Raw genomic sequence first — 18,099 nt, forward strand, 5'->3', positions numbered from 1 at the left:
TGCAGTGGCGCTGGTGGGGGGCCCCAGTGGGATGCCTCCGAGCGGGGTCCTGTCCCTGCAAATCCTGTTTGCTCCATCCCGCGTATCCCCAGAGACTGGGCAAGTCGGGGGGCATGTCATAGAAGAGCTTACCTTTGTGTAGCACTGGCGCGTGTGATCACAGGGACTTTAGGCTAAGCTTAAATTATTTGGCATGGAAAATTAGCTCAGGGCCTTTTGCTGTGCCCGTGAAGCCTTCTCTGCCGGTACCTGGAGAGGTGGAGCTGGGAGTCAGGCTGGCCCGGGAGACTGGGCTGGGGTGAAGTTGGGGGGTGCTGGGGAGGTGGCTGAGGACACCCTGCTGCTCCTGTCCAGAGGGGCAGTGCTCGGATCATCATGGCCTCATGGATTTAATGTCATATTTAGCACTCAATTACTTTATATGCCGTTCCTGAAGAGTTTGTATATCAGCTTTACTCTTCCTCCACCCAAGGTTGCTTTTTTCCTCATTTTTTTTTCTATCCATAGTTGAAAATACTAAGAGAAGATATGAAAATTGGAACAATCCTGGCTTGCCTTCACTATATAATCAGCAAAGCTAATCTAGACTCTCAGTAATGCTCCAATACCTACCAGAGCTCTCAGCTGTCTGCTTCTAGGGCCTCGGTCCGAGGCCGGGCAGCGAGGAGTCCCTCGAAGAGCACCAGTCCTTCCTCACTCTTCCTCACAGGAGGAATTTTTTGCCTGGTAGGTGGGAGAGGCACCGGGATTGCTGCTGTGAGGGCACAGACTTATTTTCTCTGCCACATCAGCCTTTCCTTGCAGGGTCCTCCTGCGCAAAACCTGCACCTCAGCGTTAGCTTCTGAAATGTGGGTCTGCCCCAGGAAACAGGTCTCGAGTTCGTATGACAACAGATCCAAGGAACCGGGATAAAAATGGTGTGTTCCTGTCATTCCTGGTCGTGCTCTAATTAGCATTCCTTTCAGCCCAGATAAGATGATACTGTGATCAAACGGCTTCAGCTCTGCTCTACTTTAGACCCGGTGCGCTGGAAGAGTTTGATTATTTGCCAAGGATATTTTATTCCAGCTGCATATAAAGTTTTCTACTGCAAATCTAACGTGATGGTTCTGCCCTGGAAAGCCTGCAATTGCTGTTCACAGGAACAGATGAACTTGTGTCCAAGGTGGAGTATGGCTGCTTGTATTCCGGGCAGTGGCTCCTCGAGCTTTTCTGCAGGCAGAGCCTCCTGGTGCAGGAAGGTTTGCTTTTGGTGGGTGTCTCTGCCACCTGCCAGCATGGCACCCGCCTCCTCCCCTCGTCCGAGCGGCTGTGGGAGGGGGACGTGGTGGTCCATGAGCTTTGGCCTCGGCAGAACCGCACGGCCACCTCCCGCAGAGACCCCGCGCTGGGCTGTTGGCGCCCACCCCCAGCCTTGCTGGCGTTCGGTGGCCGAGGTTCCCAGACCTGGGAGCCATGAGATGCTCTGTCTGCCGTGGGCTGATGAACGATGAGCCTTGGCTTTGCTGCCGAGGAACGAAACCTTTACCTCAGCATGCAGCCTCCCCACGCTGCCGAGCGGATTGCTTGGGAATGCTGTGGGAAGGCCTCGGGCTGGGGAGCAGTGACCCCGCTGGGGCCCAGCAAGCCCCCGGGGACGAGGGAGCGAGCCGCTGCCAGCCCGGAGCCTCCCGCTCCCGTGCTGCCCCACGTGGGGACGGCTCCGAGGCTGGCCGAGCCCCAGTGCTCTGCCTGAAGCGTTTACGTGGGTAGCGGGGTGAATCCCTATGTAACGTTTGCTTTTTCAATACCACCACTCTGTAATTTGCTTGGAAGCTGTTTAACAAGCGATACCACCATAAAACGGACCATTTACCAGAGAGTTTTGCTGAGAGGCAGTACCCTTCTAGAAATACTAGCCGGACATGTGGGAGCACGGAGAAGCAAAACCGTCTTTGGTATTGGCCTCCGGCATCAGTTACTCGTTTCGGGTGGTTAGAGGGGCTCTGGCGAGCGTTACATGTGGGCTGCCCTCCTGCAGCCAGCCTCCGAAAGCACGTCCCACCCCGGAGCTAAGGGAGGCTAATTGCAGTGAAAGCTGTGTGGCCTGTGTAAACAGCCTTATTTGCCCATCAGCCTGCGTACGTAAAGCACATTCTTGTCTCCTGTGCTTTTGGCCAAGACCACCGTGAACTCATTTAGTGCTCGCTAATCTGCACCAACAGAGAGCTCAGCTGGGTGGTTAATGAATAACCCGTTTGCCTCCCTGGGTTGTTATTGTGAAGGAGCATAGTTTTTTTCTAACAGAAATAGCATTTGTAAAGCATACAGAACACAAGGGAACAAGGTGCTGTGTTTTTCTCTGCGATCTCTTGTGCCTCCTGAGCTCGTTGATGGAGAAGCAGATGAATGTAGTAGCTTGCACTTGTTTGGAAGGGTTCCTGGCCAATGCAAGCAGTATTTTTGCACTAATTAGGAATGATTTCTGGCCAATGCAAACATTTTTGTACCCAATGTCAATAACCCAGTCTTCCTAAAATGACTTTGCAGTTGCTTTGTATGGTATATTTGATTCCTCAGGGAGTCACAGAGATTAATTTTTAATCATATAGTAACTTACTGTTTTTACACGACTTCAGAGTTGCTTCCTAATAGCATGTTTGAATCCTTAGTTTCTAAAGAGGTTCATTTATAGCATTGGGCTTATATTATACCTTTAATTTCTTTCATTAATTACCAGCACTCCCTGAATTCCTGGGTAGTTAATGCTGACTTGAGTTTCCTGTCAGTCATATTATACTGTATTTCTATTTTTCTCACCCATGTAATCTTCTCTGTGGATATGAATAGGCAAAACAGATCAGCCTGAGATGTTGGCGACCGAACATATTGCTTGTGCTTTTTCCAGGGATAGAAAGGAAAGCAGTGGTTTCTTGCGCCGTATGGAGCCTTCCAGTTAGAGGAAAATGGATGCCTTGTGTTCAAAGGGTTTCAGGCTTGGGGAGGACTGCTGATATCGTTCCCCATTGCGCTTTGCTCCCTCTCTCCATCAAATACCTCTGCATTTCCCCCCAGGTTGCTTTACCTCATCTCTAATCACAAATCTCGCTTTCAATCTCCCCAATCTTCCCGATCTTCCCAATTTACTCAGGTTCATCCTCCAGTTTGAAAGCTTTTCATGCCGAGCCCTCCCTGTCCCTCCTGTTGTCCTGCCTCTCTCTCCCCCCCGCTGTTTTTAGCAGGCTCACTGCTTCTCTGGAAGTTTCCTGAGGTTTCCGTTTGCAGCGATGCCTGTGCTTCCCTTACAGGCTCTCTGCAGTGCTTCCCTGGTCTGCCCGATCCCCTTGCTCAGGCCCTCCCCGTCGCTCTAAAAGCTGCTCCTAATCCCGACCTCTGTTAATCCTGCTGCGGTTCCTTTTCGTCGTCCTCTGACTTTCTCCACCATTTTCCCCCGTTGCAGTGCCCCGTGCCCCGTGTTCCCCGCCGGCTGTCTGCCCCCCGGCACGGCCTGGCTGGCTGCCCGCTCTGTCCACCCACTGCCTCGTGGTTTGCAGAAGCGGCCTTTCCTTTCTGGCTGGAATCGATGTGTGCGATGACTTTTAAGTCTAAGCTGTAACTCTCTGTTCTGTGAGATGAAACTCTTGGCATTTTGTGGCAGCAAACTTGTGGTTACTGTGGGCACGTATTAATGTTTCTACATCAATTACCGTGGTGCTTTCTTCCAAAGCTAGATTGCAGTAATATAATAGGTAGACAAATGCTATTAATTATGCCGACATATAGAAATACATTGATAGAAAGAGCAAGTTGATCATGCCATACTAGCCCTACAAATTTGCTGTTACAAGACTCAAAAAAGAATTTCTTAGGTCTTTATTGTTGTAGAGAGTCACTCTTGGAGTTAAAACTTCCCTGTTTTTATTGATGAAGCTGGCAAACATGCAGATAAATAGTGAAAGGCTGACTCGATCTTTCAAATGTGATTTTTAATTTTCTGTTTTCCCCAGATTTGAGGATATTGGATATGGGGTTTACTAACTGCATCCGTTGTTTTACTACTATTGGACATTAATACCAGGTCCTGATGTTGAGCCATCACTGGGTGTCCACTGTGTATCTGAAGTTTTATGGTAGTTTTATCTTGCCATACTTTTAGATATCTTGTAAATAAATGCAGAATAAACAGCAAAAATAATGAAAACATTCATAATTTTAACATAGTAAAGACAAAAACCTCATTTTTTTGCATCTCACATTGAGGCATACTCATCCTTCTGTATAAAGAATTTTTGCAGAGAGACATATTCTTCATTCTCTTCATTTCAGTGGAAAATAGAAGCTGTGCATCCAGTCTGCTGTATCACACAGTACATTTTGTGACTACAATGAGATCTTAATTATAGAGATGTCAGTGCAGCACCTGGCACTCTCTTGCAAAGTGGGCTGGACTGGGCTGCGTGAGGTTTGGTGAGGTCCAACAGGCACGTGAAACCCTGCCATCCTGCTTTTCATGCGTTCCTGGGGATGGAGAACAAAAACACGCCGAACTAAGCAAATCCAGGTCACAGTATTTATCTTTATTTGTGATTCATGGTTTGTCACTTGGTGCCAGGGAGAGTCAGGAAGAGGCACGTCTCTCTCGTAGCAAATACCAGCGTCTTAAAGTCCAGCAGTTCCACTTACCTGCGAAGGTGCTACATTGATAACGAGCTGTCAGAGGAGTCAATAGGAATAATTAGCGTAGTTTTTTCACGAGGAGCTAACGAAACACCCATTGGGGCATTTCAGCGCAGCAGATGGCATTGGGTTGCGGCGCGACCAACAAGTCAGGGTCCTTGCGCCGCGGTGCCGCGCTCCCTTGCGTTTGTACATTGCAGACGGTTTTCAGGTCCCTCTCCCCCTCTCGCGGGTTCCTCCGGTCCAACCTCAAGCCGAAACCGTTTCTGTACTTACAGATTGTGACTGTCAAAACTGTGCCGCGCTGAAGTCACAGCGGTGGGGGAGTGTGGTCCTGTGAATCGGCAACAGCTGTCATCTCCCGCTCGCTGGGAGCGTGTGTCATGAAATCCTCCACTGGCGTCTATGACTCAGGCTCGTACCAGTCACCCCCAAATAATCAGCTCTTCTAGTTGTGGGTGAAAGACAGCTTTCTCTTGTCAGCTCACAGAAAGTGGAGCCTCTGGAGCATACGTAATTGTTCCAGGCAGGTTCAGGATTTCTATTTTAGGGATAATCACATATTCTGTAGTGATACGTTGTCATTTTTAGAAATCCAGTGTGTTGTGCACAAAAAGCAACATGCTGCTACTATGATTTTCTTCCTCAGATGTTGAGATTTGCTTTTTCTTTAACGGGATTGCTTACTAATTCCTGAAGAAAATAATGAAACTGAAATAAACAGCCAGTGCCTGTTCATGTAACATCATCTGAACTTCAAACCAGCAGAACTGTGTATTTAATTTATTACAAGTGACATCTTTGCTGATAGGTTCAAGGGCCTGGTGAATATTCACATCTAGATTTGTTTCTTGAGTGCTGACTAGAGCATGCTTCCTAGATCAGTTGTAGTCATGGATACATGGAAATGACACTTTTGGTTTTGTTTTCTCAGTGGCAATGCTTTTTTACACACTATTCCAAACATTATAATAAAGAATTGTCAAAAACTGCCCTCCTGGAGTGATCGCAGATCATGAGCACTTGCACGTGGTTTAATTGCCAAGAAAATGCTGTGCTTTAAAAGTGCTCGCTATAGCTGGGTTTCCTCTTTGAGTATTTCTTAGTGACAGAAGTTCAATTAATAGATTTGCTTGCATGTCAAAAAAACTGGATCTGTTGCCCCAAATGCTTCAGCATTGTGTGTGCTAACATTTTGGATTTCAGAAAGAATATTTGTGAACAAGATGTAGCTGCGGTTACACATTGCTCACCACAGTCTCTCTAATAGACGTGGTAGGAAAAACCTCAATAAAATGCTGCCTGTGGCTGCAGATTGCTCCTTCCAGGGCTGGGTTTTGTCAGATGGGAGGGAGCAGGCGACCAGTTTGCAGCTCCTACAGCATCTCGGATGAGCCGGCCACTGGCTCCAGGTGTTACCTGCGTCCTTGCCGGCATCTTATGGCTTCTTAGCCCAAGACCCATCAAGTCCTGCTGAAAGCAAGCTGTTCACCCATGGAGAAGGGGAGCGATGAGGAGATGACATACCACTCGTGTAGCTGAGGCTCGAGAGGCTGTCAGAAGGACGGGGCAGCACTGGTTTCCGCACGTGGTCTTTCATGGAGTCTCCTGGAGCATCCAGGGGGAGGAGACGGTGCATCCGCCGTTCAGCGTCGCTTACGGAGTGGACTGGGAGTGCGGGGAGATACGTGGTAGGAGCTGGCCCAGACTCTGTTTTCAATTTCATTTGGCAAAGTTTTCCGAGTTCTCCTGCAGAAAATGTCCCACAGAAGTGACAATAACAATATTTTGGATATAAGCCTAGCACAAAAGGGTAATAGGAACTCCATGGGCATGCGTGGGCTTTTGATTCATCCTCAGAGATGACAGATGTGCATTTATTTAAGATCTGGGAGTGGGACTCAATATTTATAGTGAATTCTTTGCTCCCACTCTTCCTGTGTGATTTTGGTCTCCACTGTCAGTCAAACGCGGGTTCAGTGCTCTCTGCTGACCATCTCATGCATCATTCACGCTGCAAATCCCCAAGCCCGTGCCAAGCATTCCTCTTCGCCCAACCTTCAGAGCTTTCTGCGGGGGGAAATGCTGAGGGTCCCCTTGCACGGTCAGGGTCTCATGGTAGAAATGTCAAGGGCTGACAGTGGAGCTGAGCAGGGTGCAGCTCAGTCCACCAGCGAGCTCCTCTGACACACATCTGGCCACTTCGAGAGCACACTGGGCTTAGAGTAGAATAGAATAGTTCAGTTGGAAGGGACCTACAAAGATCATCTAGTCCAGCTGCCTGACCACTTCGGGGCTGACCAAAAGTTACAGCATGTGCTTGTGCAGCAGCCAGCACTGATGTGCAGCGTGTGCGTGCACCATGGGCTTCGTTTGCAGCTGTGCAGCTTACTGAGCTGTGAGGACATTAAGGAACTGGGGTATAAAGAGGCAATTTGTGAAATGGGAGTAATGCTGTGTCCTTTACATTGGCTTTTGTGACAGTATTTATTTGTTTGTCTGTGAGGCACTCCAACTATATGGCAACGGGGATTATCTCATTATTGGTATAAATAGACCTATCTTTTTTATTTATCTAAGACTGATATTAGATTAGATCACAGCAATGGTTTGGTAAAAATAGTTCTGTTAGCAGTGGTTGCTGATCAAGGCAGTAGCTGAAGTGTTACAGCTGCACTGTCCTTTCCTGTCATTACTCCTCACCGTGGCTCTGGAAAAAATAACAGATCTGGTACAGATGGGTTTGCACACGAGGAGAGTGGAAGTCAGTCCCCGTCCTCTAAATGTTGTCCTTTGGAAAGCACAAATACCAGACCACCTGGCTGTTGAATGTGCACAAGCCGTACGGAGCCAGGCGCGTGGAGAGCAGCGGCCGTCCGCGGCGCGGGGCGTGCAGCTTGCCGGCGTTCTCCGCTCTGCCGCGCTCTGAGTTTGCTCACACGCTTACGGCGTCTCTGTGAGACTCCTCCTGTATCGACACAGGTCGAAGCTGTATTTTAACTTGTGCTAAACCACTTATTTAGTAACCTAATTCAACCTGTTTGCTAGCTACTTCAGGCAGGTAAAAAGAGACTGTTGTAAGAAAAACAACTGCTGTCCTGCATCTTCCCCGGGAGGCGGTGACTTCTAATAAAAGCTTGGCCAATGCTGTTTAGTTGTCTCCTTATCTTCTTTTTAAATATAAGATCTTTGCAATAAAACATTTATAAATTTCAATTCTTTTTTTTTACCTTGTAGTGAACTTTGACCACTTCCAGATTCTCCGGGCGATTGGGAAGGGAAGCTTTGGCAAGGTAGGCTTGAACGCTCGGTCTTGATTTTGCTTGTATGTTTTATCAGGTGCCTGCTGTTATGTACTTACGGTTTATTGAAACAGTAACGGTGCTGAAATAGGCTATTTTTATTGTCGGATGATGGCTGCTAAGTAAACACAGGAAAAATGTGTTCAGGAAAATACCTTGTTGCCATTTGGCATTGCTTTAATTCTTGGCATCTTGGTGAAACAGGTGTATTTTACCAGCACAACTGTGACCATTTCATGGCAAATATTCATTATGTTTTCTGTTTCCTGAGAGGGTTTATAGGTTGTGAGGGGGGACAGTAAGTCAGGGTGTTGGAAGTTGTTCTGGGTGATTGACTGAGCTGGCACGATGTGGTCAAGAGGGTTCTCTGAAGCCCTGGGCTGTTTTCTCACTCAGAAATGAGTTATGCTGAAGAGTTTTTGTTGTTTATTTTTAACAATTTTTTTTTGCCAAGCATGTGGGAGAAGGTGGGAGGTGATGATCAAAAAGCTGGATAGCTCTGGAAATCTGGTTGATTTCCTAGTTTTATTCCTTTTTCATTCCCTTTTTCACTGACTCTCACTCAATCCCTGCGTAGATAACTATTTGCTGCTTCTGTCATGGTGTTTTACGCCATTTGTTTGCACTGCAAGCATGAAGTTCGGTGTGTATGTGTGTGTGCGCGTGTGTATGTCCTTGCATGCACGTGAGACTTCATTGCATTGGTACTGTTCTGTAGTCATTTTGTCACCTGCATTTTACTGTGCCCCAACAGTAGTTGTGCCCCTCTGTTTAGCCGAGACGTCTGCGCCCGATGGACAGGAGCTGTAGGAGCGATAACCCTGGTGATGCTTCATGAGAACTGCTGAATTTGGTTGTCGTAATCTTCTCACGTGATGGTTGTGTGGTGTGGGGCTTTGTGCCAGGGCTGGGTTTTAGGTCGGGCAGGGAAATGGCCTTTGAAATGGTGCAAAACATGCGATATCGAATTTGTGAAATAGCGCAGACCAGTTCAGGGGACAGCGCAAGTGCCTCCGTGTCTCCACACGCTGCTAAGATAAACTGAAGACAAGCGATCAGAGGAAAGCCGTATCCTGTCTCGTTTCTTTCTGGTCTGGTCATCTTGGCTGGTTTCTGTTCATCTTGCTTTGATTGGCAGCTCATACCATGAGGGTAAGAAAATCTGAATCTGGCCCAGGAGATGAACCGTACTGTCCTTTGCTTTTTCACTCTGCCCCTTACAGCCCTAACGAGGCAGTGTCACACTGGGCAACGGCCACGTGAGCAGCATGACCTGCTGCATTCAATGATCAGAAACTTTGTGCAGATGCTTGGAAACTTTGCAAAAGTAGAAATTTCTCAGGAGATCTGAGACCTGTTTGGCCAGAAAAGCCCACATTTTTGCCGATTAATGAAAATCTCTTTTTAAGTACTTAAAATGTATTAAGTAGCTTCAGTCTTGAGAAACAGCAGTACAAAATCCAGCCGCAGTCTCGATGAGGTAGAGTCCAGCTCTTCTTACAGTCAAGAGAATGGACACTATTAGTCATAGTGCTGTCATTAGCACTGCTTGCTAACGAAGATGTTTCGTCGCAGCCTCAGTTAACTAATGAACACCGAGGTATCTATTACACTGTTCTGGTGTGCTCGGGGCACAATCTACCCACATGAATTCCCTCCTGGCTTTGTTGTAAGTCCGCATGGGATCAGGGCTAATGAAAATGTAATGCCGAGTAGTGTGCAAGTCAGAGAGAGGATGGTTTTAAATAGTAACCCATATTTGCAGCCGTGTCTCTTGAGCAAGAAGAGGCAAAAGCTGGCAGCAGAGCTCTGTCAGATTTCTGAGGTTATGTTAGATGATGGAGAATGATTAAATACAAGCTCAGGTCCTTCCTTAGGGTAGCGCTGTAAAGATAAGGCAAACAGCAGAGGAAAGTATCCCCAGACACTCCTGGCGAGAATGGGAACTCTCAGGGTCTTGTGACTTCTGCTCATCATCAAAGACCAAAACCTAACTCGAAATCTTACTAAAAAATAGCAGCTAACATTTTTTTCAAGCTCATATGAGAAGACTTATACTTCCAAATGTAAACTTTGGAAGAAAAGAGGTTTTATTCTGTTGAGCAGCAGCACTTGGTGCTGGAAAATTAATTCTGCTCAGAACATGAAAAGGAGAAAAAAAAAATTCTTGTCCCAGGGCAAGACCTTTTTGGCTTTGAAGACAGCTGCTTCTCATGGCTGCTTCCTTTTCTGTTTATGTTAAAGAAAGGTTAAGTCTAGCACGTAGCAGTCTATCAGGCATCAGAATTGTATATACACTTTCAACAAAATGCTGAAATGATTCATCTGTCATCTTTCTGGATAATTATGTCAATATGCTAAATTTCCTTTGATACTGAGAAAAGCTTTTTACATTTACAAAGTCATTTACAGCTTGCATTTAATTACAGAAAATGTAGAACTACGTACCTGAAAACTGTTATTTGAAATTTATGAGTAATTTAGTTGCTTTGGTTGATTTAAGCACTATCTGCCCACATTCAGAAAAGTATTTAGAAGCCAGTGTCCCGTCTACCTCAAAATGGGGCTATAGACCCTCAGTGTGCAATGCGTGACCTGTGAAATCTGTGACGCCGTGTGATCCCCTAGTGACAGGACCTAGGAGACGGCAACCCGCTGGGTAGCTTTGGGCAAGGCATTTGCTGTCCACTCTCGTTTTGTGCACCTCTCAGGACAGACTGTGTCGTTCGTGGTACAGGAACCGTACCAAATGAAGGAAAAAGGAACTCAGAAATCACTTTTGAAGAGACTGGAGAGCCCCTGAGCTGTGGCTCTGGCATATCTACAAAACCCAGCCAATTTCTGTTTCCTAGAGATGGGTTTAATCATCTTTAAGATACTGTTAATCAAATGAAGGTCACGCTCAAGTCCATGTTTACTCAAATTAGCAAATGTGTAATATTTTCCATACGTGTTAGAGGTAATATTATTTGATTTTCAGTATTTTAGTAGGAGCGTTGTGTTTCTCCTGTAGCACAGGCTCCTTTCTCAAGCAGCAGCAGTTGCTCAGGTTTTAGCTCGACCGTTGCCATTACCCAAGGAGCCATAGCCAGCAGAGGATTTCCAGAATGTGATGCAATTTGTGACCCCCCTGTTTTAATGGGAAACACGCTGCGAGTTTCATTATGCTTCATGAGACATGATGAGACCTGGAAATCTCAGAAGGCATTGGTTGCATTGCAGGTATCCTGACATCTCCCTTCTTAAAAATTGACCTCTCCTGGTTTAAGTCTTTGTCCATTTGAACCAGGAGGCAGCCGAGGGAGTGTTCGCCCCCGTATTCCTCCTCCCACCTGGGCTTCCTTCTCGATTCTCCCTCAAATCAGCCGCCGCCGCCTTTTCCACAGGATAAGGAACTGGATAGGGTTATGGGAAGTCATTATTTTCACTTCACTGCTGTGAAGAAATAAAAACATATCTGAAGTTCTTCAGCACGGATCTATGTCTTTGTCTGCTGTTGGAAATAGGGGCTGTTGGAAAATTAACTGCTGTTGGAAATTAAACCAGGGGATGGGGGCTGGAATGAGCAGCAACGTGAAATGAAATTTTCCAGAGAGAACAAATATGTCTCGGGGCAGGTGGGCCCGTGCAGGCAGCCCGTAGGGGCCTGGGGGGTGTTGCTGTCATTCTTCTTTTTCTTTTTCTTCTTTATTTTGAGTAACTTGTGAAGTTTTAATGGGACCTGGCTGCGCAGTGAGGGCCTGGAGAACAGGGAACCCAGGCAATCCCCCGGCCTACCGGTGCCCGCGGCGTGGAGGCGGGAGGCCTGCGCGGCTGCGGGTGGGCATCGGGCAGGAACCCCGGAGGGAGACGGGGTGAGAGGCAGCCGTGAGGGACGGCCGTCCTCAGCACGGCGGGGCAGGTGTGGAGCACGGCGGCCGTGGGCGGAGGTGTCCGCCTCCGCGGCTGGCCGCCTCCTCGGGCCGGGGCGCGGGCGGCCCTCCCTGCTCGGGAGGGTGCTGGGGAGGCCCTGCTCCCTGAGGGCGGCTTCTCAGTGACCCTTCCAAAGCAAGCTCGCTTGCAACGTGGTTCGCTTTGCTGAAGTCCTTTAGCTTCATGATTTTGTTCCTTTAATAATTCACACAGCCTGAAGCTGGGTATAGAAAAGATTTAGTCCATTTTCTAAAGGTCATAAATGCCCACCCAGTAGATACACCGTAAATAAAATTCCCTTAAAGTCTATTCTCAACTGAATCCCTCTTTGATATCAAGACAAGCTTAATCCTTTGTCTTTTTTTCCAGCTTTATAAATGTTGGATTTTTCCCCTAAAAGAAAGGCTAGAAACGTAACCCTTTGATATTAAAATACCACGGATATTTTTTGCCCTTGTTTTTTCCTTTGCTGTGCTGGAGCTCATGTGAGGCCAAGGGTTTGTCAGAGCTGCAGACAGGGTCTCAAGACGCATGTCCCTGCCGGACATTGACCCTGTCACTCGTTCGCACACTGGTGATGGCCCCGACCCTGGCATCGGAGGGCAGCAGGAGGACCTGCCGTGTTGTCAGGAGGCTCCGGAGGTGAAAATGTGTTTGCTTTTTAAAAGGGCAGTGTGGTTAGCTGAGAGGGGACAGCCAGGCGAGGGGTGTCCATGAGTCCCGGGGTGCCAAGAGCCTCTGGTGTTTAACCACCCAGCCCTGCCTGGGTGAGGTTTCACTGGGCGGCCCCAGCCCTGGAGGAGGGAGAGGCCTTGCTTGCTGCACTGGTGCTGTTCAGGCACTGTCCTGCTTGGCCCCCAAAGGTACACAGGGTGTCGGGCGGGATGTAGGAGGTCCTCCAGGCAGGAGATAGGCAATTGCAGGAGTAGTGATGTGAAGGACGTGCTTCACCATAGCGCCCAGCACAGGAGCGGCTCCCCTGGCTGCGAGGGGCACATCTGCCCAAATCCCTTGCCTGGCAGTGACCACAAGTGGGTGCGTGAGAAAGCACGGGGCACACGGAGGGTTATCCTCCCTCTGATCCAATGTCCTAGGTAGTATTTAGTGATTTTTTTTTCTTTCTTGGGTGTTGCTAAGCTGTAAGTGTGTCATCGGTAAAAGCCACGGGAGAGGGAATGGCAAAGAATGAAAAGCTGAAGTCACGATGTGGTCCAGCACTACCTTACTGTCCAGATATCGGGTTGTGGGGGCAGCAGCAGTAAAATTACAGAGCAGAAAATGCTGCTGAATGATCTCGAGTGACCGAGTGAGCGGTGACTTCAGCTGGAAGGAGGCCTGGGACATGATACTGCGCGTCCCCGCCGGGGACCTGCTTGGGGTTTCTGAAGGATGAGACTTCATAAGACAGTGATTTATAGTAAAAGCTGCTCACTTTTGTTATTATTATTATATACCCAGTGCCTTAGTAACATTTGCATTAGAAACTGCCTGGGGTTTATTTCAGCCCCTGTAATTCCCTGTGGATGAGTCATGCCAGCGTGGGACGGGAGGTGGGACCGACACTCGCACCAGCAGCCGGGAGGCTGTGGACAGGAAAGCAGCGTAAGAGAGTGGAGGGTGGAAGCACCCTCCTCCACCCAAAAACCCACTGATGGCCCCTGGGCCACCCCTGCAGGTTTCCACGCGCGGGTGGGGACTTGCCCCAGAGCAGAGCGCCGTGGTGGGCCGGCATCGTCTGCCCTGGGGCTGCATGGCTGCTGCATCGCCCTTCTTGGGCAGTCCCTTTGCACGAGTGTGCAGGGAGGGGTACAGTCCACTGCAGAGGGGCACGCACGAGCGGCAGCTCCCGGTAGCTGGCTGTTGAGCGGGATGGCTTCGCTTTGTGTGCCAGGCTCGCCCCTCACTCATACAGTTTCTCATTGTACGGCTCAGATGGCCTCTGTCCCTCCCGAGTCCTGAAACCAGCTGGTTCCTTGTCATCAGGAGGCTTGGAGGAAAACAGGATGCTGGTTGCAAATCGCGGCATTTCAATGTGACACTCTCAAACAGGCACTAACCCTGAGCTCGCTGTAGTCTGTCCACTGATTCATTGCATCTTGTGTCAGGGGAAGTCTCCTGTGTATTTTGCTGAAGGCTCTTCACGGGGTAAGGATGGCTTTTCTGGTGCAGTATGTGACACTCCCTCTTGAGTCACAAACACACGTCCCTGCTCATACAGCTCCTTCCTCTTACGCTTCCCTTCCTGGGCTGTGGGGGACAGGCAGAGCACGCGAGCTGTGCTAGCTGCACGTTGGGAGTTGAGAAATGCACTGCAGGTCTTATCCACAACCAAGAATAAAATTTGTGTGTGAGCCAATCTCTCTCGTTTATCCACTACAAAACAACCCAGAAGATGTTTTCATTTGGTTTGCTCCCCCACACTTTGTAGACGTGCTCCACCTCGTGCTTGCGGAGCTGTTGGGAAAAGTGCCTCAAGTTTTGTCATTTTCTCTTGTCGTCTTTTGCTATCCAAGTGCACCAACACCGAGAGGATCTAGTGCCTTGTTGCCAGAACAAAGCTTGTCTCTACTAACTCATGCGTAGCAGCGAAGCCTGATTTGGTGTGATGAATTCATGAGTATTCCCTCGTGTCTAATAATACAGTTTAATTAATGATGGAGCCTTTCCCTCCTTCTGGATCTCTGTCTTTTGTGTTGTCTGATTGGTTTTCACAAAGCTGAGAGGAACTTTTACACCCTTGAGACGTCCATCCATCTGTAAAATCTGGCTGAAACTGGCTAACAGTCCTAGAAGTCAGTAGGGGTGAGTGTGAAAAAAATAATCCCATAACCTCATTTTCTTAGGAAAGCAGACACACATGTTTAATTCATGAAGCCGTAAGCAAGTCCAGCAGACTGGATCCCTCCTGGCGTGAGCCTGCATTATAATGCAGCGGAGCTCCTCTTCGGGAAAACCAGAGCCCTGGGCTGCCAGGAGGAGCGGGTCCGGGTGTAATGCCACGGTGGCGTCCCCCTTCCACCCCCACTGGGGCTGGCACCGTGTGCGGACGTGGCGCTCGGGGCAGGCTGCTGCCGCCGGGAGCACCGGTCCCGACTTCCCCATAGGATGCGCTGATTCAAAATGTCACAGCGCTAGTGGTGATGCCTTGGGATGTGCCAGCACTATTTGTGTGTCATATGTTGGCGGCGTGATAAACTGTCACTAGCGATTGTAAGGGTGGTGAGTGATGGAAAAGAGAAGAACACAGGGTGCTGAATGGTCCTGTCCCCCGTTTCCTCATTCTTGCCTCGCTCTCATTCTTTAATGTTGTTGGCCCCAGGGACGTCACTAGTGCCTGCCTCTGGTATCCACCTCCAAGCTGGTTCCGCCTCCCCCCCCACCCCCCCGCTGTGTTTTGTCCTTCCCCTACCGCCTCTGAACTGTACAAAATGAAGAAAAAAGGAAACATGAAATATAAAATGTTTTTAAGTTTTATATAATGTTATATAAATGGTTTTTGTAATTTTTAAAAAAGCTAGCATGAAATGAAAATGAAAAAGGATGTTTGTGTTTGTAAGTAAGTGCAACATTAAACCCGACCTCTGCAGACTAGAAGGTGGCAGCCAGGCAGTCCTGGTGAGGCGTGGTGCGGCGATGGCCGGCTGGGTTTCATGGGCCCGGTGGACGTGGCCCTGCACCGCTGGCCACGTGCACCCCTCTGCCCACCGACGCCTGCTCCGCGCCAGCGTCGTCCCTCTCCAAAAAAGTGTGTAACCCCGGGCGATGCATCCATATGGCGAGAGCCTCCCCACAGCAACAAACGCCGTTCCCTGGCACAAACCAGCCTATTTAATTGGGATGTAGTTAATCGAGTCTGTAAGGCACAGGGGGGTGGGAAGGCGGCACAACTGTGTCCGGGGCAGCCCTGCGATGCAGCAGGGCGGGTGTACGCACCCGCAGCTTGCACGCCTGCCTGAGCGCAGCGAGATAAACCACCCTCATTTCCATGGCAGCGGGGTTATACAATCTCCGATGGCGGAGCCGGCTGGATGGCCCTGCGGTGACATCCCAGCTCCACGCGCCGCTCTGGCTGGGGCAGCAGAGGTGCAAAGAGGCGCAGCTAGCGAGGGGAGGCTGCAGCCGCCACGGGCTCTGCCGGCTGCGTGGCCGTGCCACCGCGCGCCTGGGGACGTGCCTGCTGGCAGCTGTGGCTGGTGCCTTTGTAGACTTCAGGGTTGCCTTGTGCCAGAGGAGGTGCGTTGCACTCGTAATCGCATTGCCATTTGAAGAATCTACTTTTCACTTGCTCTGCTCTGCAAAGCAAGGATCTGTGGATCAGGTAATTCCCAAAAATAGTAAAGGAGATGAAGAAGCTGCTGCTTCTGAAGCAGCCCAGCCTTCCTCAGGCCCTGTACCCTTTCTCAGGGCTTTCACAGCCCTGAAGTCACCCAGCAATAGGCATATATTCTGCTTTCCTACTGCAGTTTGAAAAAAGGTCATTAGTGGGAGGAAGCCGAGACAGCAAATCCATATTACATCTTCCACATGACATGTTTGTGTAAAGACTATGAAGTTCTTGTTTGCTATAAAGAGTAAAATGCTGCAGTGCTGTTACAGTGTAGGCAAAAGAAACAACTCCCAAGAGGGTACAGCTCAGTCCTGTAAGCTGGAGGCACGAAGCCAAGCTTTCTTAGGGGCATTTTCTCTTTCCACCGCAAAATCCCCTATCAGAGTTCCACAGTTGTCTCCAGCCACCCAAAACGAGAGTGGCAGTGAAGTCCCTATGGACGGGGATGTCCAGCATGTTCTCATGTGCCCTTTTAAAAACAAGGTGTTTTTCCAATTACTTGTGACTATTGCAAACGTATGTTTAGTTATTGTTGTTATTAACCCAAGCTAGCTCTCTGACAATTGAGGTCTGCAGGCTGGGCCCTCTAGGACATCTCTCTGCCATATTCCTCGCCTGGTTTTCCTTTACCACATTATCTGGGGCTGGACTTGGTTGGACCTTTAGCTCTTGTTTGTGGTCTCCTTCTGCCAGACAAGACCCTTGCTGTGTGTCCTGGGTCTGAAGGTAGCGCAGCTTTCGTTTTTCATTCCCTGCTATCACTGCTGTTTCACTGTTTGTACAACAACTTGTAAATACCAGAGGAGGCATTGCAAGGGGTGCTGCACGAGAAGCCTCGGAGGCTGACAAATCCTCTGTTAGTGCTCGGAGCACTCAGAACGGAGAAGCAGGTGGTGCCTGTGGCAGATGTGATCGATAGACGCGCGGTGGCTGGCTTTGCAGGGCGCGTGTTCTCAGCATCGCTGCAGGGGCTCCTCTTAGTCTGGAAGCAGAAGCAACGTCCCGAGGTGAACCACAAGACTGCTTCTGCCCATCGATGCAATGAAAGCTTGCTGTGGCTTGTGTCACCAGAAATTTTTTCTCACATATATTACTGTGTATACATCGAGGCTAAATAGCTGTTTCCTGCTCAAATTCTTCCTAGCTCTTACAGGTGAGTTTTTTCAATACTAAATTCTAACAACGAAATCTGCACACACCACCCCCACCCCCCCACCCTCCTGCCTCAGCCACAAATGCAATCTCATTTCTAGGTCTTTGATTGAGGAGACCTTTGTATGGATTAACATATGCTGTCTGTTGAGTGGCCGATGTCTCTGAATCAAACACTGACACTTGTGTTCAGAAGGGCCAACCTAATTATGGGGTGAGGAGACGGACAGCTAGAGGTCTTTGAGGGGAGGAGGAGATGTTGCAGCATGGCAGATCTCCAGATTCTGCAGGAGTCTCACAGATTCTCACAAGAAAAACAGTGGGAGTAGGAGAGGGCAGAGCTGGGTTAGGTGGCATGGCTACGAAAAAGCCCGACCTAAATGCATTACTGAATTTCATAAACTATCATCCATCTGTGAGGACCAAGACCAGAATATTTTGGCACTTGATCAGTCTAGTAATTGGAAATCTGATTATTGTTCTTCTAGCATTACCCGTAAGAGACTTAACTCCAGTTCAGCTGTGCTCAGCTGTGAGCTACCCAAGAGGCTGCGCCTTGTCTTTGGCAGCGGCCGTGTCTTTACCTGCCCTCTGTGCCAGCCGTGCAGCCAACACCAGGCTGCTGGTCTAACATGGCCGACATAAAAAAGGCTTATTTTTAAAGTAAAAAAAAAATGTGCCCTGCTTTGCTAATGTTAATTATAAATTTCTCAGTGGCTTAAATATGACCAGCATTTGGATCTTCTTTT

General features: G+C 48.8%; 1 protein-coding gene across 1 annotated transcript in view; it reads left to right on the forward strand.

Annotated features, from left to right (window-relative positions):
• Window positions 1–18,099, forward strand: part of STK32C (serine/threonine kinase 32C) — a 91,506-nt gene that overhangs the window by 43,948 nt on the left and 29,459 nt on the right. Inside the window, exon 2 of the mRNA XM_050899074.1 lies at window positions 7,895–7,950. The gene's annotated coding sequence lies outside the window, so the exon portion shown is untranslated. The remainder of the gene's footprint in view (window positions 1–7,894; window positions 7,951–18,099) is intronic.

This window comes from Gymnogyps californianus, chromosome 6 (genome assembly GCF_018139145.2).
Source record: "Gymnogyps californianus isolate 813 chromosome 6, ASM1813914v2, whole genome shotgun sequence".
NCBI classification, from domain to species: Eukaryota; Metazoa; Chordata; class Aves; order Accipitriformes; family Cathartidae; genus Gymnogyps; species Gymnogyps californianus.